This window comes from Balaenoptera acutorostrata, chromosome X, assembly GCF_949987535.1.
Source record: "Balaenoptera acutorostrata chromosome X, mBalAcu1.1, whole genome shotgun sequence".
NCBI lineage: Eukaryota > Metazoa > Chordata > Mammalia > Artiodactyla > Balaenopteridae > Balaenoptera > Balaenoptera acutorostrata.
The window spans coordinates 50849972-50868789 of record NC_080085.1 but is presented as its reverse complement, the minus strand read 5'-3'; positions in this window follow the sequence as shown (position 1 = coordinate 50868789).

Genomic DNA, 18818 nt, shown 5'->3' with positions numbered 1-18818 from the left:
CCTTAAAACACGTTGATAGCACAGAGCCTCATACAGAGGAGAGCAGGAGAAAACAGGTGGACACACATCACAAAGAAACCCTGCAGATTTCCGATACGAAGCCCAGTGGAGACGTTTCTGCAAGCGTTTCGCCCAAGAGGGTTCCTTCAACACTGGAGGTTATAACGAGGGCAGTGTCACCTGCGGTGAAGAGTGCTGTGAGTGCAAACGTATCATTTTACATGCTTCTTGGAATTGCAGTGTAGCAAAGGGTGCTCAGGTGGACGGGACGAGAAAGGCTTCCCAAAACAAGTTGCAGGGTGCTGCTCCTACATGGAATTCCGGGGTTAGTGTATTGCTGTGTGCGAGAAAGAAATCCTGGGTTGGTGTTTGTTCCTTGACTGCAGAAAGTCCGTGGAGTGAGGCTTAAGGTGACCTGTGTTCACACAGATCACTTCCGATCACAGGAGGGAACACTACAAACACTTCTTGCCACTGTGGCCTCAAGCCCACTGCAAAGGAGGCCTTTCCCCTGGTAAGGGAGACGAGTTGCTCCCCTGCTCAGAAATGCTCATGACTGAGGTTGGCTGGGCGGATGCATGGTATACCATGTGGCTTTCCCTGAAGGAACCACATACTCCTTGGTTCGAGAACATAGTGTCGTCTATGCGAGAACTGTGGTACCCGACTTGCACAGGGGTTCAAATAACGCGCTCTAAGGGCTTGGCTCTGAAGCCCACACGGTGCAAACTCTTTTCAAGGCACTTGGCCACGTGCTGGTGGCGTACCTCTGCAAAGTATGGCAATGTCTCTCTGTAGGAGGTCGTGCCACGGGAAACAGAAGTTACGTTCACACGTTTGCCCCTGAGCCTAATGGCAGAGGTAAAAGATTTGTCATTTCAGAGGCTTCTCCACGGAGTTTTTGCAGAGGTGTCTCCCTCTGACTTGTAGCTCCACAGAAGCACGGTCCTCAGGCCAAGGGCAGCTTGTGCTATCTCCACCCTCATACCATGAAGAATTTCCTAAGGAACGGGATCCCTTTGATGTCAGCTCTCGGAACCATGGTTTCCCCACAGTGCTCCTTTAGTGACCAGAAGCTGTCCCTCTTGTGGGACACATGAAGCGATTACTTTCGAAACTTCCGTACACAGACACTCTATCTCTTTGGTCTTTAGAAGCTGAGAGAAGCTAACAAAGTGGGCTCAAGTCCCACGGACGGAACGAGGCTCATGCCTCTCCACAGAGGGCATGTAGGAACGTGTTGCTCTGAGAGGAAATGCAGAAGTCCGTTATGGGCTAGAGGATAGAAACGTGATGCACACTACTAAAAATGCCTGCAGTGGTCCCATACTGAATGTGTCATCCACCAGGTGGTTTCAGCTACATAACCGAACCGCACGTATCGGTAACGGGCATGTGGCCCTGCGTCTGGCAGGGTGTGTGAAGCCACGTGTCTGGCAAAACCTTACTGGTGGCCTGGGAAATATATCGCCCTTATGGGAAATGGTTATGTGCCCTTCTAGCTAGGTGAAAGTTGTGTTACGCCCCTTGCCCTTTCTGGGTGTGGAGTTTTGCCGCGGAGTTCAAGACAAGGAGCCAATTATTTTGGAGACGTGGAAATAGCACTTTCGCAGAGCTGCCTTCCTGCTGCCCCGATCTCTGTGTTCCGTATTCGAAACGGGGTAATGAAGCCCTGGGCGGAAAGCACGGCCAGGCTGGCCCCACACGGGATGTGCACGTGCAACTGACGAGCTAGAGGAGAGCAATGTGATACCCACAAATCTTTGGGAACGGCCAGCTCTCATCCAGCTTCGTCCAAGCAGGTTCTGAAAGGTTTGCCTTCCATTTCTCAACTCACCAACCACGATTTCGTTCTCACAGTGCTACGCTCTGCGTTTCTCAAGGTGATTTGGAATGACAGCCTTTCAGACTGCAGAGGAAGGGGGTTTCTAACAGGGGAAATGAGATGTGTAACTGACAGGCTAGATGAAGGAAATTTCCTATGCAGTTGTCATTCAGTGTCCTGGGAACAAGACCCAGGTCGGTAGAGTCACTAGTGTCTTTGTTCCCAGACATCATCTGGCACTGTGGGGCACCAGATCCCTTAAAACGCTTGGCTAACATAGAGTCATATAAAAAGAATAGCAGTAGCAATCAGGTTGACGCACATCACAAGGAAGATTTTCAGATTTCCAGTACCAGACCTGTGGAGACGGACGGGTCTGCAAGCGTTTCACCCAAGAGAGTTCCTTCAACACCAGCGGTCATTCCAAGTGCAGAGACGCTTGCGGTGAAGATTGCTGTGAGTGAGAAGCATATCATTTGTACATGATTCGTGGAAGTGGATGTGGCAAATGGTGCTCAGATGGACGGGACGGGGAAGCTTTCCCACAACAAGTTGAAGGGTGCTGCTCCTACATGGAATTCGGGGATTTGTTCACTGCTGTGTGCAAGAAAGAAATCCTGGGTTCCTGTTTGTTCCTTGAGTGTGGGAAGCCCTTACCGAGTGAGGCTTGAGGTGACCGGTGTTCACACAAACCGATTCCGATCACAGGAGGGAACATCGCAAACACTTCTTGGCACAGTGGCCGCGAGTCCATTGCAAAGGAGGCCTTTGCCGAGGCATGGGAAAAGAGTTGCCTCCCAGCTCAGAAAAGCTCATGACGAGGTGGGCTGGACTTAAGCACGGGTGTACCATGTTGCTTTCCCAGCAGGAAACACATAGTCCCAGGTTTTAGAACATAGTGTAATCTATGCGAGAACTGTGGTACCCGGTTTGCTCGGGGGCTCCCATAAGTTGCGTTAAGGGCTCGGTTCTGAAGCCCATACGATGCAAGACTTTTAGGGGCACTTGGCCACGTGCTGGTTGCCCACCTCTGCAAAGCATGATAATTACACTCTGTAAGGGTTCTTCCTACTGGGAACACAAATTTCGTTCACACTTTCGCCCCTGAGACCAGAGGCAGAAGCAAAAGCTGGATCATTTCAGAGGATTCTCCACCGAATTTTTGGAGAGGTGCCTGCCTTTGACTTGAAGCTCCACACAAGCTTGGACCTCAGGCCCAGGGCAGATGGTGGTGTCTCCACCCTCATACCATGAACCATCTCCGAAGGAACGGGATCCCTTTGATATCAGCTCTCGGAACCAAGGTCTCCCGAGAGTGCTCCTTTAGTAACCAGAAGCTATCCCTCATGTGGGACACATGAGGCGATTACTTTCGAACCTTCCAAACCCATACACTCTATCTCTTTGGTCTTTGGAAGCTGAGCGAAGCTAACCAAGTAGGTCAAGTCCCATGGGCGATAAGAGGCTCATGCCTCTCCACAGAGGTCATGATGAAATGTGTTGCTCCCAGAAGGAGTGCAGAAGTCCGTTATGGGCTATAGGAGAGAAACGTGATGCATGCTGATAGAAATCCCTGGAGTGCTCCCATACGGAAACTGTCATGCACTGGGTGGTTTCTACTACATAAGCGAACGGCATGTAGCGGTAACGGACATGTGCCCCTGCGCCTGGCAGTGTGTGTGAAGCCATGTGCTCAGCAACACCTTACTGATGGCCTGGCAAATGTGTCCCCCTTATGGGAAATGGGTATGTGCCCTTCTAGCTATGTGAAATGTAAGTTACACACTTAGCCCTTTCTGGATTTGGAGTTTTGCCATGAGGTCAAGACAAGGAGCCACTGATCTTGGAGACCCGGAAAGAGCAATTTCACAGAGATGCCTTAATGCTACCATGAGGTCTGTGTTCCATATTCGAAATAGAATAAAAGAAGCCTTGGCCGGAGGTATGAGCAGGCTCGTCCCAGACGGGATGTGCACCTGCAACTGACGAGCTAGAGGAAAACAATTTGGTACCCACAATTCTTTCAGGATTGGCCAGTTCTCATCCAGCTTGCTCCAAGCAGGTTCTGAAAGGATTGCGCACCTTTTCTCAACACGCAAAGCACAAGTGTGTGCAAACAGTGCTTCGTTCCGTGTTTCTCAAGCTGATATGGAATGACAGCCCTGCAGACTGCACTGGAAGGGAGTTTCTCACAGGGAAAAAGGGATGTGTACCTAACAGGCTAGATGAAGAAAATTTCCTATGCAGTTGTCCTTCAGTGTATTGGAAACAGGAGTGAGGTGGGGCCAGCACATAGTGTCTTTGGTCCCAGATATTGTCTGGCACTGTGGTGCATCGGCACCCTTAAAACACGTTGATAGCACAGAGCCTCATACAGAGGAGAGCAGGAGAAAACAGGTGGACACACATCACAAAGAAACCCTGCAGACTTCCGATACGAAGCCCAGTGGAGACGTTTCTGCAAGCGTTTCGCCCAAGAGGGTTCCTTCAACACTGGAGGTTATAACGAGGGCAGTGTCACCTGCGGTGAAGAGTGCTGTGAGTGCAAACGTATCATTTTACATGCTTCTTGGAATTGCAGTGTAGCAAAGGGTGCTCAGGTGGACGGGACGAGAAAGGCTTCCCAAAACAAGTTGAAGGGTGCTGCTCCTACATGGAATTCCGGGCTTAGTGTATTGCTGTGTGCGAGAAAGAAATCCTGGGTTGGTGTTTGTCCTTGACTGCAGAAAGTCCTTGGAGTGAGGCTTAAGGTGACCTGTGTTCACACAGATCACTTCCGATCACAGGAGGGAACACTACAAACACTTCTTGCCACTGTGGCCTCAAGCCCACTGCAAAGGAGGCCTTTCCCCTGGTAAGGGAGACGAGTTGCTCCCCTGCTCAGAAATGCTCATGACTGAGGTTGGCTGGGCGGATGCTTGGTATACCATGGGGCGTTCCCTGAAGGAACCACATACTCCTTGGTTCGAGAACATAGTGTCATCTATGCGAGAACTGTGGTACCCGACTTGCACAGGGGTTCAAATAACGCGCTCTAAGGGCTTGGCTCTGAAGCCCACACGGTGCAAACTCTTTTCAAGGCACTTGGCCACGTGCTGGTGGCGTACCTCTGCAAAGTATGGCAATGTCTCTCTGTAGGAGGTCGTGCCACGGGAAACAGAAGTTACGTTCACACGTTTGCCCCTGAGCCTAATGGCAGAGGTAAAAGATTTGTCATTTCAGAGGCTTCTCCACGGAGTTTTTGCAGAGGTGTCTCCCTCTGACTTGTAGCTCCACAGAAGCACGGTCCTCAGGCCAAGGGCAGCTTGTGCTATCTCCACCCTCATACCATGAAGAATTTCCTAAGGAACAGGATCCCTTTGATGTCAGCTCTCGGAACCATGGTTTCCCCACAGTGCTCCTTTAGTGACCAGAAGCTGTCCCTCTTGTGGGACACATGAAGCGATTACTTTCGAAACTTCCGTACACAGACACTCTATCTCTTTGGTCTTTAGAAGCTGAGAGAAGCTAACAAAGTGGGCTCAAGTCCCACGGACGGAACGAGACTCATGCCTCTCCACAGAGGGCATGTAGGAACGTGTTGCTCTGAGAGGAAATGCAGAAGTCCGTTATGGGCTAGAGGATAGAAACGTGATGCACACTACTAAAAATGCCTGCAGTGGTCCCATACTGAATGTGTCACCCACCAGGTGGTTTCAGCTACATAACCGAACCGCACGTATCGGTAACGGGCATGTGGCCCTGCGTCTGGCAGGGTGTGTGAAGCCACGTGTCTGGCAAAACCTTACTGGTGGCCTGGGAAATATATCGCCCTTATGGGAAATGGTTATGTGCCCTTCTAGCTAGGTGAAAGTTGTGTTACGCCCCTTGCCCTTTCTGGGTGTGGAGTTTTGCCACGGAGTTCAAGACAAGGAGCCAATTATTTTGGAGACGTGGAAATAGCACTTTCGCAGAGCTGCCTTCCTGCTGCCCCGATCTCTGTGTTCCGTATTCGAAACGGGGTAATGAAGCCCTGGGCGGAAAGCACGGCCAGGCTGGCCCCACACGGGATGTGCACGTGCAACTGACGAGCTAGAGGAGAGCAATGTGATACCCACAAATCTTTGGGAACGGCCTGCTCTCATCCAGCTTCGTCCAAGCAGGTTCTGAAAGGTTTGCCTTCCATTTCTCAACTCACCAACCACGATTTCGTTCTCACAGTGCTACGCTCTGCGTTTCTCAAGGTGATTTGGAATGACAGCCTTTCAGACTGCAGAGGAAGGGGGTTTCTAACAGGGGAAATGAGATGTGTAACTGACAGGCTAGATGAAGGAAATTTCCTATGCAGTTGTCATTCAGTGTCCTGGGAACAAGACCCAGGTCGGTAGAGTCACTAGTGTCTTTGTTCCCAGACATCTTCTGGCACTTTTGGGCACCAGATCCCTTAAAACGCTTGGCTAACATAGAGTCATATAAAAAGAATAGCAGTAGCAATCAGGTTGACGCACATCACAAGGAAGATTTTCAGATTTCCAGTACCAGACCTGTGGAGACGGACGGGTCTGCAAGCGTTTCACCCAAGAGAGTTCCTTCAACACCAGCGGTCATTCCAAGTGCAGAGACGCTTGCGGTGAAGATTGCTGTGAGTGAGAAGCATATCATTTGTACATGATTCGTGGAAGTGGATGTGGCAAATGGTGCTCAGATGGACGGGACGGGGAAGCTTTCCCACAACAAGTTGAAGGGTGCTGCTCCTACATGGAATTCGGGGATTTGTTCACTGCTGTGTGCAAGAAAGAAATCCTGGGTTCCTGTTTGTTCCTTGAGTGTGGGAAGCCCTTACCGAGTGAGGCTTGAGGTGACCGGTGTTCACACAAACCGATTCCGATCACAGGAGGGAACATCGCAAACACTTCTTGGCACAGTGGCCGCGAGTCCATTGCAAAGGAGGCCTTTGCCGAGGCATGGGAAAAGAGTTGCCTCCCAGCTCAGAAAAGCTCATGACCAGGTGGGCTGGACTTAAGCACGGGTATACCATGTTGCTTTCCCAGCAGGAAACACATAGTCCCAGGTTCTAGAACATAGTGTAATCTATGCGAGAACTGTGGTACCCGGTTTGCTCGGGGGCTCCCATAAGTTGCGTTAAGGGCTCGGTTCTGAAGCCCATACGATGCAAGACTTTTAGGGGCGCTTGGCCACGTGCTGGTGGCCCACCTCTGCAAAGCATGGTAATTACACTCTGTAAGGGTTCTTCCTACTGGGAACACAAATTTCGTTCACACTTTCGCCCCTGAGACTAGTGGCAGAAGCAAAAGCTGGATCATTTCAGAGGATTCTCCACCGAATTTTTGGAGAGGTGCCTGCCTTTGACTTGAAGCTCCACACAAGCTTGGACCTCAGGCCCAGGGCAGATGGTGGTGTCTCCACCCTCATACCATGAACCATCTCCGAAGGAACGGGATCCCTTTGATATCAGCTCTCGGAACCAAGGTCTCCCGAGAGTGCTCCTTTAGTAACCAGAAGCTATCCCTCATGTGGGACACATGAGGCGATTACTTTCGAACCTTCCAAACCCATACACTCTATCTCTTTGGTCTTTGGAAGCTGAGCGAAGCTAACCAAGTAGGCCAAGTCCCATGGGCGATAAGAGGCTCATGCCTCTCCACAGAGGTCATGATGAAATGTGTTGCTCCCAGAAGGAGTGCAGAAGTCCGTTATGGGCTATAGGAGAGAAACGTGATGCATGCTGATAGAAATCCCTGGAGTGCTCCCATACGGAAACTGTCATGCACTGGGTGGTTTCTACTACATAAGCGAACGGCATGTAGCGGTAACGGACATGTGCCCCTGCGCCTGGCAGTGTGTGTGAAGCCATGTGCTGAGCAAAACCTTACTGAGGGCCTGGCAAATGTGTCCCCCTTATGGGAAATGGGTATGTGCCCTTCCAGCTATGTGAAATGTAAGTTACACACTTAGCCCTTTCTGGATTTGGAGTTTTGCCATGAGGTCAAGACAAGGAGCCACTGATCCTGGAGACCCGGAAAGAGCAATTTCACAGAGATGCCTTAATGCTACCATGAGGTCTGTGTTCCATATTCGAAATAGAATAAAAGAAGCCTTGGCCGGAGGTACGAGCAGGCTCGTCCCAGACGGGATGTGCACCTGCAACTGACGAGCTAGAGGAAAACAATTTGGTACCCACAATTCTTTCAGGATTGGCCAGTTCTCATCCAGCTTGCTCCAAGCAGGTTCTGAAAGGATTGCGCACCTTTTCTCAACACGCAAAGCACAAGTGTGTGCAAACAGTGCTTCGTTCCGTGTTTCTCAAGCTGATATGGAATGACAGCCCTGCAGACTGCACAGGAAGGGAGTTTCTCACAGGGTAAAGGGGATGTGTACCTGACAGGCTAGATGAAGAAAGTTTCCTCTGCAGTTGTCCTTCAGTGTATTGGGAACAGGAGTGAGGTGGGGCCAGCACATAGTGTCTTTGGTCCCAGATATTGTCTGGCACTGTGGTGCATCGGCACCCTTAAAACACGTTGATAGCACAGAGCCTCATACAGAGGAGAGCAGGAGAAAACAGGTGGACACACATCACAAAGAAACCCTGCAGACTTCCGATTCCAAGCCCAGTGGAGACGTTTCTGCAAGCGTTTCGCCCAAGAGGGTTCCTTCAACACTGTAGGTTATAACGAGGGCAGTGTCACCTGCGGTGAAGAGTGCTGTGAGTGCAAACGTATCATTTTACATGCTTCTTGGAATTGCAGTGTAGCAAAGGGTGCTCAGGTGGACGGGACGAGAAAGGCTTCCCAAAACAAGTTGCAGGGTGCTGCTCCTACATGGAATTCCGGGGTTAGTGTATTGCTGTGTGCGAGAAAGAAATCCTGGGTTGGTGTTTGTTCCTTGACTGCAGAAAGTCCTTGGAGTGAGGCTTAAGGTGACCTGTGTTCACACAGATCACTTCCGATCACAGGAGGGAACACTACAAACACTTCTTGCCACTGTGGCCTCAAGCCCACTGCAAAGGAGGCCTTTCCCCTGGTAAGGGAGACGAGTTGCTCCCCTGCTCAGAAATGCTCATGACTGAGGTTGGCTGGGCGGATGCATGGTATACCATGGGGCGTTCCCTGAAGGAACCACATACTCCTTGGTTCGAGAACATAGTGTCATCTATGCGAGAACTGTGGTACCCGACTTGCACAGGGGTTCAAATAACGCGCTCTAAGGGCTTGGCTCTGAAGCCCACACGGTGCAAACTCTTTTCAAGGCACTTGGCCACGTGCTGGTGGCGTACCTCTGCAAAGTATGGCAATGTCTCTCTGTAGGAGGTCGTGCCACGGGAAACAGAAGTTACGTTCACACGTTTGCCCCTGAGCCTAATGGCAGAGGTAAAAGATTTGTCATTTCAGAGGCTTCTCCACGGAGTTTTTGCAGAGGTGTCTCCCTCTGACTTGTAGCTCCACAGAAGCACGGTCCTCAGGCCAAGGGCAGCTTGTGCTATCTCCACCCTCATACCATGAAGAATTTCCTAAGGAACGGGATCCCTTTGATGTCAGCTCTCGGAACCATGGTTTCCCCACAGTGCTCCTTTAGTGACCAGAAGCTGTCCCTCTTGTGGGACACATGAAGTGATTACTTTCGAAACTTCCGTACACAGACACTCTATCTCTTTGGTCTTTAGAAGCTGAGAGAAGCTAACAAAGTGGGCTCAAGTCCCACGGACGCAACGAGGCTCATGCCTCTCCACAGAGGGCATGTAGGAACGTGTTGCTCTGAGAGGAAATGCAGAAGTCCGTTATGGGCTAGAGGATAGAAACGTGATGCACACTACTAAAAATGCCTGCAGTGGTCCCATACTGAATGTGTCATCCACCAGGTGGTTTCAGCTACATAACCGAACCGCACGTATCGGTAACGGGCATGTGGCCCTGCGTCTGGCAGGGTGTGTGAAGCCACGTGTCTGGCAAAACCTTACTGGTGGCCTGGGAAATATATCGCCCTTATGGGAAATGGTTATGTGCCCTTCTAGCTAGGTGAAAGTTGTGTTACGCCCCTTGCCCTTTCTGGGTGTGGAGTTTTGCCACGGAGTTCAAGACAAGGAGCCAATTATTTTGGAGACGTGGAAATAGCACTTTCGCAGAGCTGCCTTCCTGCTGCCCCGATCTCTGTGTTCCGTATTCGAAACGGGGTAATGAAGCCCTGGGCGGAAAGCACGGCCAGGCTGGCCCCACACGGGATGTGCACGTGCAACTGACGAGCTAGAGGAGAGCAATGTGATACCCACAAATCTTTGGGAACGGCCAGCTCTCATCCAGCTTCGTCCAAGCAGGTTCTGAAAGGTTTGCCTTCCATTTCTCAACTCACCAACCACGATTTCGTTCTCACAGTGCTACGCTCTGCGTTTCTCAAGGTGATTTGGAATGACAGCCTTTCAGACTGCAGAGGAAGGGGGTTTCTAACAGGGGAAATGAGATGTGTAACTGACAGGCTAGATGAAGGAAATTTCCTATGCAGTTGTCATTCAGTGTCCTGGGAACAAGACCCAGGTCGGTAGAGTCACTAGTGTCTTTGTTCCCAGACATCTTCTGGCACTTTTGGGCACCAGATCCCTTAAAACGCTTGGCTAACATAGAGTCATATAAAAAGAATAGCAGTAGCAATCAGGTTGACGCACATCACAAGGAAGATTTTCAGATTTCCAGTACCAGACCTGTGGAGACGGACGGGTCTGCAAGCGTTTCACCCAAGAGAGTTCCTTCAACACCAGCGGTCATTCCAAGTGCAGAGACGCTTGCGGTGAAGATTGCTGTGAGTGAGAAGCATATCATTTGTACATGATTCGTGGAAGTGGATGTGGCAAATGGTGCTCAGATGGACGGGACGGGGAAGCTTTCCCACAACAAGTTGAAGGGTGCTGCTCCTACATGGAATTCGGGGATTTGTTCACTGCTGTGTGCAAGAAAGAAATCCTGGGTTCCTGTTTGTTCCTTGAGTGTGGGAAGCCCTTACCGAGTGAGGCTTGAGGTGACCGGTGTTCACACAAACCGATTCCGATCACAGGAGGGAACATCGCAAACACTTCTTGGCACAGTGGCCGCGAGTCCATTGCAAAGGAGGCCTTTGCCGAGGCATGGGAAAAGAGTTGCCTCCCAGCTCAGAAAAGCTCATGACCAGGTGGGCTGGACTTAAGCACGGGTATACCATGTTGCTTTCCCAGCAGGAAACACATAGTCCCAGGTTCTAGAACATAGTGTAATCTATGCGAGAACTGTGGTACCCGGTTTGCTCGGGGGCTCCCATAAGTTGCGTTAAGGGCTCGGTTCTGAAGCCCATACGATGCAAGACTTTTAGGGGCGCTTGGCCACGTGCTGGTGGCCCACCTCTGCAAAGCATGGTAATTACACTCTGTAAGGGTTCTTCCTACTGGGAACACAAATTTCGTTCACACTTTCGCCCCTGAGACTAGTGGCAGAAGCAAAAGCTGGATCATTTCAGAGGATTCTCCACCGAATTTTTGGAGAGGTGCCTGCCTTTGACTTGAAGCTCCACACAAGCTTGGACCTCAGGCCCAGGGCAGATGGTGGTGTCTCCACCCTCATACCATGAACCATCTCCGAAGGAACGGGATCCCTTTGATATCAGCTCTCGGAACCAAGGTCTCCCGAGAGTGCTCCTTTAGTAACCAGAAGCTATCCCTCATGTGGGACACATGAGGCGATTACTTTCGAACCTTCCAAACCCATACACTCTATCTCTTTGGTCTTTGGAAGCTGAGCGAAGCTAACCAAGTAGGCCAAGTCCCATGGGCGATAAGAGGCTCATGCCTCTCCACAGAGGTCATGATGAAATGTGTTGCTCCCAGAAGGAGTGCAGAAGTCCGTTATGGGCTATAGGAGAGAAACGTGATGCATGCTGATAGAAATCCCTGGAGTGCTCCCATACGGAAACTGTCATGCACTGGGTGGTTTCTACTACATAAGCGAACGGCATGTAGCGGTAACGGACATGTGCCCCTGCGCCTGGCAGTGTGTGTGAAGCCATGTGCTCAGCAAAACCTTACTGATGGCCTGGCAAATGTGTCCCCCTTATGGGAAATGGGTATGTGCCCTTCCAGCTATGTGAAATGTAAGTTACACACTTAGCCCTTTCTGGATTTGGAGTTTTGCCATGAGGTCAAGACAAGGAGCCACTGATCTTGGAGACCCGGAAAGAGCAATTTCACAGAGATGCCTTAATGCTACCATGAGGTCTGTGTTCCATATTCGAAATAGAATAAAAGAAGCCTTGGCCGGAGGTACGAGCAGGCTCGTCCCAGACGGGATGTGCACCTGCAACTGACGAGCTAGAGGAAAACAATTTGGTACCCACAATACTTTCAGGATTGGCCAGTTCTCATCCAGCTTGCTCCAAGCAGGTTCTGAAAGGATTGCGCACCTTTTCTCAACACGCAAAGCACAAGTGTGTGCAAACAGTGCTTCGTTCCGTGTTTCTCAAGCTGATATGGAATGACAGCCCTGCAGACTGCACAGGAAGGGAGTTTCTCACAGGGTAAAGGGGATGTGTACCTGACAGGCTAGATGAAGAAAGTTTCCTCTGCAGTTGTCCTTCAGTGTATTGGGAACAGGAGTGAGGTGGGGCCAGCACATAGTGTCTTTGGTCCCAGATATTGTCTGGCACTGTGGTGCATCGGCACCCTTAAAACACGTTGATAGCACAGAGCCTCATACAGAGGAGAGCAGGAGAAAACAGGTGGACACACATCACAAAGAAACCCTGCAGACTTCCGATACCAAGCCCAGTGGAGACGTTTCTGCAAGCGTTTCGCCCAAGAGGGTTCCTTCAACACTGGAGGTTATAACGAGGGCAGTGTCACCTGCGGTGAAGAGTGCTGTGAGTGCAAACGTATCATTTTACATGCTTCTTGGAATTGCAGTGTAGCAAAGGGTGCTCAGGTGGACGGGACGAGAAAGGCTTCCCAAAACAAGTTGAAGGGTGCTGCTCCTACATGGAATTCCGGGCTTAGTGTATTGCTGTGTGCGAGAAAGAAATCCTGGGTTGGTGTTTGTTCCTTGACTGCAGAAAGTCCTTGGAGTGAGGCTTAAGGTGACCTGTGTTCACACAGATCACTTCCGATCACAGGAGGGAACACTACAAACACTTCTTGCCACTGTGGCCTCAAGCCCACTGCAAAGGAGGCCTTTCCCCTGGTAAGGGAGACGAGTTGCTCCCCTGCTCAGAAATGCTCATGACTGAGGTTGGCTGGGCGGATGCTTGGTATACCATGGGGCGTTCCCTGAAGGAACCACATACTCCTTGGTTCGAGAACATAGTGTCATCTATGCGAGAACTGTGGTACCCGACTTGCACAGGGGTTCAAATAACGCGCTCTAAGGGCTTGGCTCTGAAGCCCACACGGTGCAAACTCTTTTCAAGGCACTTGGCCACGTGCTGGTGGCGTACCTCTGCAAAGTATGGCAATGTCTCTCTGTAGGAGGTCGTGCCACGGGAAACAGAAGTTACGTTCACACGTTTGCCCCTGAGCCTAATGGCAGAGGTAAAAGATTTGTCATTTCAGAGGCTTCTCCACGGAGTTTTTGCAGAGGTGTCTCCCTCTGACTTGTAGCTCCACAGAAGCACGGTCCTCAGGCCAAGGGCAGCTTGTGCTATCTCCACCCTCATACCATGAAGAATTTCCTAAGGAACAGGATCCCTTTGATGTCAGCTCTCGGAACCATGGTTTCCCCACAGTGCTCCTTTAGTGACCAGAAGCTGTCCCTCTTGTGGGACACATGAAGCGATTACTTTCGAAACTTCCGTACACAGACACTCTATCTCTTTGGTCTTTAGAAGCTGAGAGAAGCTAACAAAGTGGGCTCAAGTCCCACGGACGGAACGAGACTCATGCCTCTCCACAGAGGGCATGTAGGAACGTGTTGCTCTGAGAGGAAATGCAGAAGTCCGTTATGGGCTAGAGGATAGAAACGTGATGCACACTACTAAAAATGCCTGCAGTGGTCCCATACTGAATGTGTCACCCACCAGGTGGTTTCAGCTACATAACCGAACCGCACGTATCGGTAACGGGCATGTGGCCCTGCGTCTGGCAGGGTGTGTGAAGCCACGTGTCTGGCAAAACCTTACTGGTGGCCTGGGAAATATATCGCCCTTATGGGAAATGGTTATGTGCCCTTCTAGCTAGGTGAAAGTTGTGTTACGCCCCTTGCCCTTTCTGGGTGTGGAGTTTTGCCACGGAGTTCAAGACAAGGAGCCAATTATTTTGGAGACGTGGAAATAGCACTTTCGCAGAGCTGCCTTCCTGCTGCCCCGATCTCTGTGTTCCGTATTCGAAACGGGGTAATGAAGCCCTGGGCGGAAAGCACGGCCAGGCTGGCCCCACACGGGATGTGCACGTGCAACTGACGAGCTAGAGGAGAGCAATGTGATACCCACAAATCTTTGGGAACGGCCTGCTCTCATCCAGCTTCGTCCAAGCAGGTTCTGAAAGGTTTGCCTTCCATTTCTCAACTCACCAACCACGATTTCGTTCTCACAGTGCTACGCTCTGCGTTTCTCAAGGTGATTTGGAATGACAGCCTTTCAGACTGCAGAGGAAGGGGGTTTCTAACAGGGGAAATGAGATGTGTAACTGACAGGCTAGATGAAGGAAATTTCCTATGCAGTTGTCATTCAGTGTCCTGGGAACAAGACCCAGGTCGGTAGAGTCACTAGTGTCTTTGTTCCCAGACATCTTCTGGCACTTTTGGGCACCAGATCCCTTAAAACGCTTGGCTAACATAGAGTCATATAAAAAGAATAGCAGTAGCAATCAGGTTGACGCACATCACAAGGAAGATTTTCAGATTTCCAGTACCAGACCTGTGGAGACGGACGGGTCTGCAAGCGTTTCACCCAAGAGAGTTCCTTCAACACCAGCGGTCATTCCAAGTGCAGAGACGCTTGCGGTGAAGATTGCTGTGAGTGAGAAGCATATCATTTGTACATGATTCGTGGAAGTGGATGTGGCAAATGGTGCTCAGATGGACGGGACGGGGAAGCTTTCCCACAACAAGTTGAAGGGTGCTGCTCCTACATGGAATTCGGGGATTTGTTCACTGCTGTGTGCAAGAAAGAAATCCTGGGTTCCTGTTTGTTCCTTGAGTGTGGGAAGCCCTTACCGAGTGAGGCTTGAGGTGACCGGTGTTCACACAAACCGATTCCGATCACAGGAGGGAACATCGCAAACACTTCTTGGCACAGTGGCCGCGAGTCCATTGCAAAGGAGGCCTTTGCCGAGGCATGGGAAAAGAGTTGCCTCCCAGCTCAGAAAAGCTCATGACCAGGTGGGCTGGACTTAAGCACGGGTATACCATGTTGCTTTCCCAGCAGGAAACACATAGTCCCAGGTTCTAGAACATAGTGTAATCTATGCGAGAACTGTGGTACCCGGTTTGCTCGGGGGCTCCCATAAGTTGCGTTAAGGGCTCGGTTCTGAAGCCCATACGATGCAAGACTTTTAGGGGCGCTTGGCCACGTGCTGGTGGCCCACCTCTGCAAAGCATGGTAATTACACTCTGTAAGGGTTCTTCCTACTGGGAACACAAATTTCGTTCACACTTTCGCCCCTGAGACTAGTGGCAGAAGCAAAAGCTGGATCATTTCAGAGGATTCTCCACCGAATTTTTGGAGAGGTGCCTGCCTTTGACTTGAAGCTCCACACAAGCTTGGACCTCAGGCCCAGGGCAGATGGTGGTGTCTCCACCCTCATACCATGAACCATCTCCGAAGGAACGGGATCCCTTTGATATCAGCTCTCGGAACCAAGGTCTCCCGAGAGTGCTCCTTTAGTAACCAGAAGCTATCCCTCATGTGGGACACATGAGGCGATTACTTTCGAACCTTCCAAACCCATACACTCTATCTCTTTGGTCTTTGGAAGCTGAGCGAAGCTAACCAAGTAGGCCAAGTCCCATGGGCGATAAGAGGCTCATGCCTCTCCACAGAGGTCATGATGAAATGGGTTGCTCCCAGAAGGAGTGCAGAAGTCCGTTATGGGCTATAGGAGAGAAACGTGATGCATGCTGATAGAAATCCCTGGAGTGCTCCCATACGGAAACTGTCATGCACTGGGTGGTTTCTACTACATAAGCGAACGGCATGTAGCGGTAACGGACATGTGCCCCTGCGCCTGGCAGTGTGTGTGAAGCCATGTGCTCAGCAAAACCTTACTGATGGCCTGGCAAATGTGTCCCCCTTATGGGAAATGGGTATGTGCCCTTCCAGCTATGTGAAAAGAAGGTTACACACTTAGCCCTTTCTGGATTTGGAGTTTTGCCATGAGGTCAAGACAAGGAGCCACTGATCTTGGAGACCCGGAAAGAGCAATTTCACAGAGATGCCTTAATGCTACCATGAGGTCTGTGTTCCATATTCGAAATAGAATAAAAGAAGCCTTGGCCGGAGGTACGAGCAGGCTCGTCCCAGACGGGATGTGCACCTGCAACTGACGAGCTAGAGGAAAACAATTTGGTACCCACAATTCTTTCAGGATTGGCCAGTTCTCATCCAGCTTGCTCCAAGCAGGTTCTGAAAGGATTGCGCACCTTTTCTCAACACGCAAAGCACAAGTGTGTGCAAACAGTGCTTCGTTCCGTGTTTCTCAAGCTGATATGGAATGACAGCCCTGCAGACTGCACAGGAAGGGAGTTTCTCACAGGGTAAAGGGGATGTGTACCTGACAGACTAGATGAAGAAAGTTTCCTCTGCAGTTCTCCTTCAGTGTATTGGGAACAGGAGTGAGGTGGGGCCAGCACATAGTGTCTTTGGTCCCAGATACTGTCTGGCACTGTGGTGCATCGGCACCCTTAAAACACGTTGATAGCACAGAGCCTCATACAGAGGAGAGCAGGAGAAAACAGGTGGACACACATCACAAAGAAACCCTGCAGACTTCCGATACCAAGCCCAGTGGAGACGTTTCTGCAAGCGTTTCGCCCAAGAGGGTTCCTTCAACACTGGAGGTTATAACGAGGGCAGTGTCACCTGCGGTGAAGAGTGCTGTGAGTGCAAACGTATCATTTTACATGCTTCTTGGAATTGCAGTGTAGCAAAGGGTGCTCAGGTGGACGGGACGAGAAAGGCTTCCCAAAACAAGTTGCAGGGTGCTGCTCCTACATGGAATTCCGGGGTTAGTGTATTGCTGTGTGCGAGAAAGAAATCCTGGGTTGGTGTTTGTTCCTTGACTGCAGAAAGTCCTTGGAGTGAGGCTTAAGGTGACCTGTGTTCACACAGATCACTTCCGATCACAGGAGGGAACACTACAAACACTTCTTGCCACTGTGGCCTCAAGCCCACTGCAAAGGAGGCCTTTCCCCTGGTAAGGGAGACGAGTTGCTCCCCTGCTCAGAAATGCTCATGACTGAGGTTGGCTGGGCGGATGCTTGGTATACCATGGGGCGTTCCCTGAAGGAACCACATACTCCTTGGTTCGAGAACATAGTGTCATCTATGCGAGAACTGTGGTACCCGACTTGCACAGGGGTTCAAATAACGCGCTCTAAGGGCTTGGCTCTGAAGCCCACACGGTGCAAACTCTTTTCAAGGCACTTGGCCACGTGCTGGTGGCGTACCTCTGCAAAGTATGGCAATGTCTCTCTGTAGGAGGTCGTGCCACGGGAAACAGAAGTTACGTTCACACGTTTGCCCCTGAGCCTAATGGCAGAGGTAAAAGATTTGTCATTTCAGAGGCTTCTCCACGGAGTTTTTGCAGAGGTGTCTCCCTCTGACTTGTAGCTCCACAGAAGCACGGTCCTCAGGCCAAGGGCAGCTTGTGCTATCTCCACCCTCATACCATGAAGAATTTCCTAAGGAACGGGATCCCTTTGATGTCAGCTCTCGGAACCATGGTTTCCCCACAGTGCTCCTTTAGTGACCAGAAGCTGTCCCTCTTGTGGGACACATGAAGCGATTACTTTCGAAACTTCCGTACACAGACACTCTATCTCTTTGGTCTTTAGAAGCTGAGAGAAGCTAACAAAGTGGGCTCAAGTCCCACGGACGGAACGAGGCTCATGCCTCTCCACAGAGGGCATGTAGGAACGTGTTGCTCTGAGAGGAAATGCAGAAGTCCGTTATGGGCTAGAGGATAGAAACGTGATGCACACTACTAAAAATGCCTGCAGTGGTCCCATACTGAATGTGTCACCCACCAGGTGGTTTCAGCTACATAACCGAACCGCACGTATCGGTAACGGGCATGTGGCCCTGCGTCTGGCAGGGTGTGTGAAGCCACGTGTCTGGCAAAACCTTACTGGTGGCCTGGGAAATATATCGCCCTTATGGGAAATGGTTATGTGCCCTTCTATCTAGTTGAAAGTTGTGTTACGCCCCTTGCCCTTTCTGGGTGTGGAGTTTTGCCACGGAGTTCAAGACAAGGAGCCAATTATTTTGGAGACGTGGAAATAGCACTTTCGCAGAGCTGCCTTCCTGCTGCCCCGATCTCTGTGTTCCGTATTCGAAACGGGGTAATGAAGCCCTGGGCGGAAAGCACGGCCAGGCTGGCCCCACACGGGATGTGCACGTGCAACTGACGAGCTAGAGGAGAGCAATGTGATACCCACAAATCTTTGGGAACGGCCAGCTCTCATCCAGCTTCGTCCAAGCAGGTTCTGAAAGGTTTGCCTTCCATTTCTCAACTCACCAACCACGATTTCGTTCTCACAGTGCTACGCTCTGCGTTTCTCAAGGTGATTTGGAATGACAGCCTTTCAGACTGCAGAGGAAGGGGGTTTCTAACAGGGGAAATGAGATGTGTAACTGACAGGCTAGATGAAGGAAATTTCCTATGCAGTTGTCATTCAGTGTCCTGGGAACAAGACCCAGGTCGGTAGAGTCACTAGTGTCTTTGTTCCCAGACATCTTCTGGCACTTTTGGGCACCAGATCCCTTAAAACGCTTGGCTAACATAGAGTCATATAAAAAGAATAGCAGTAGCAATCAGGTTGACGCACATCACAAG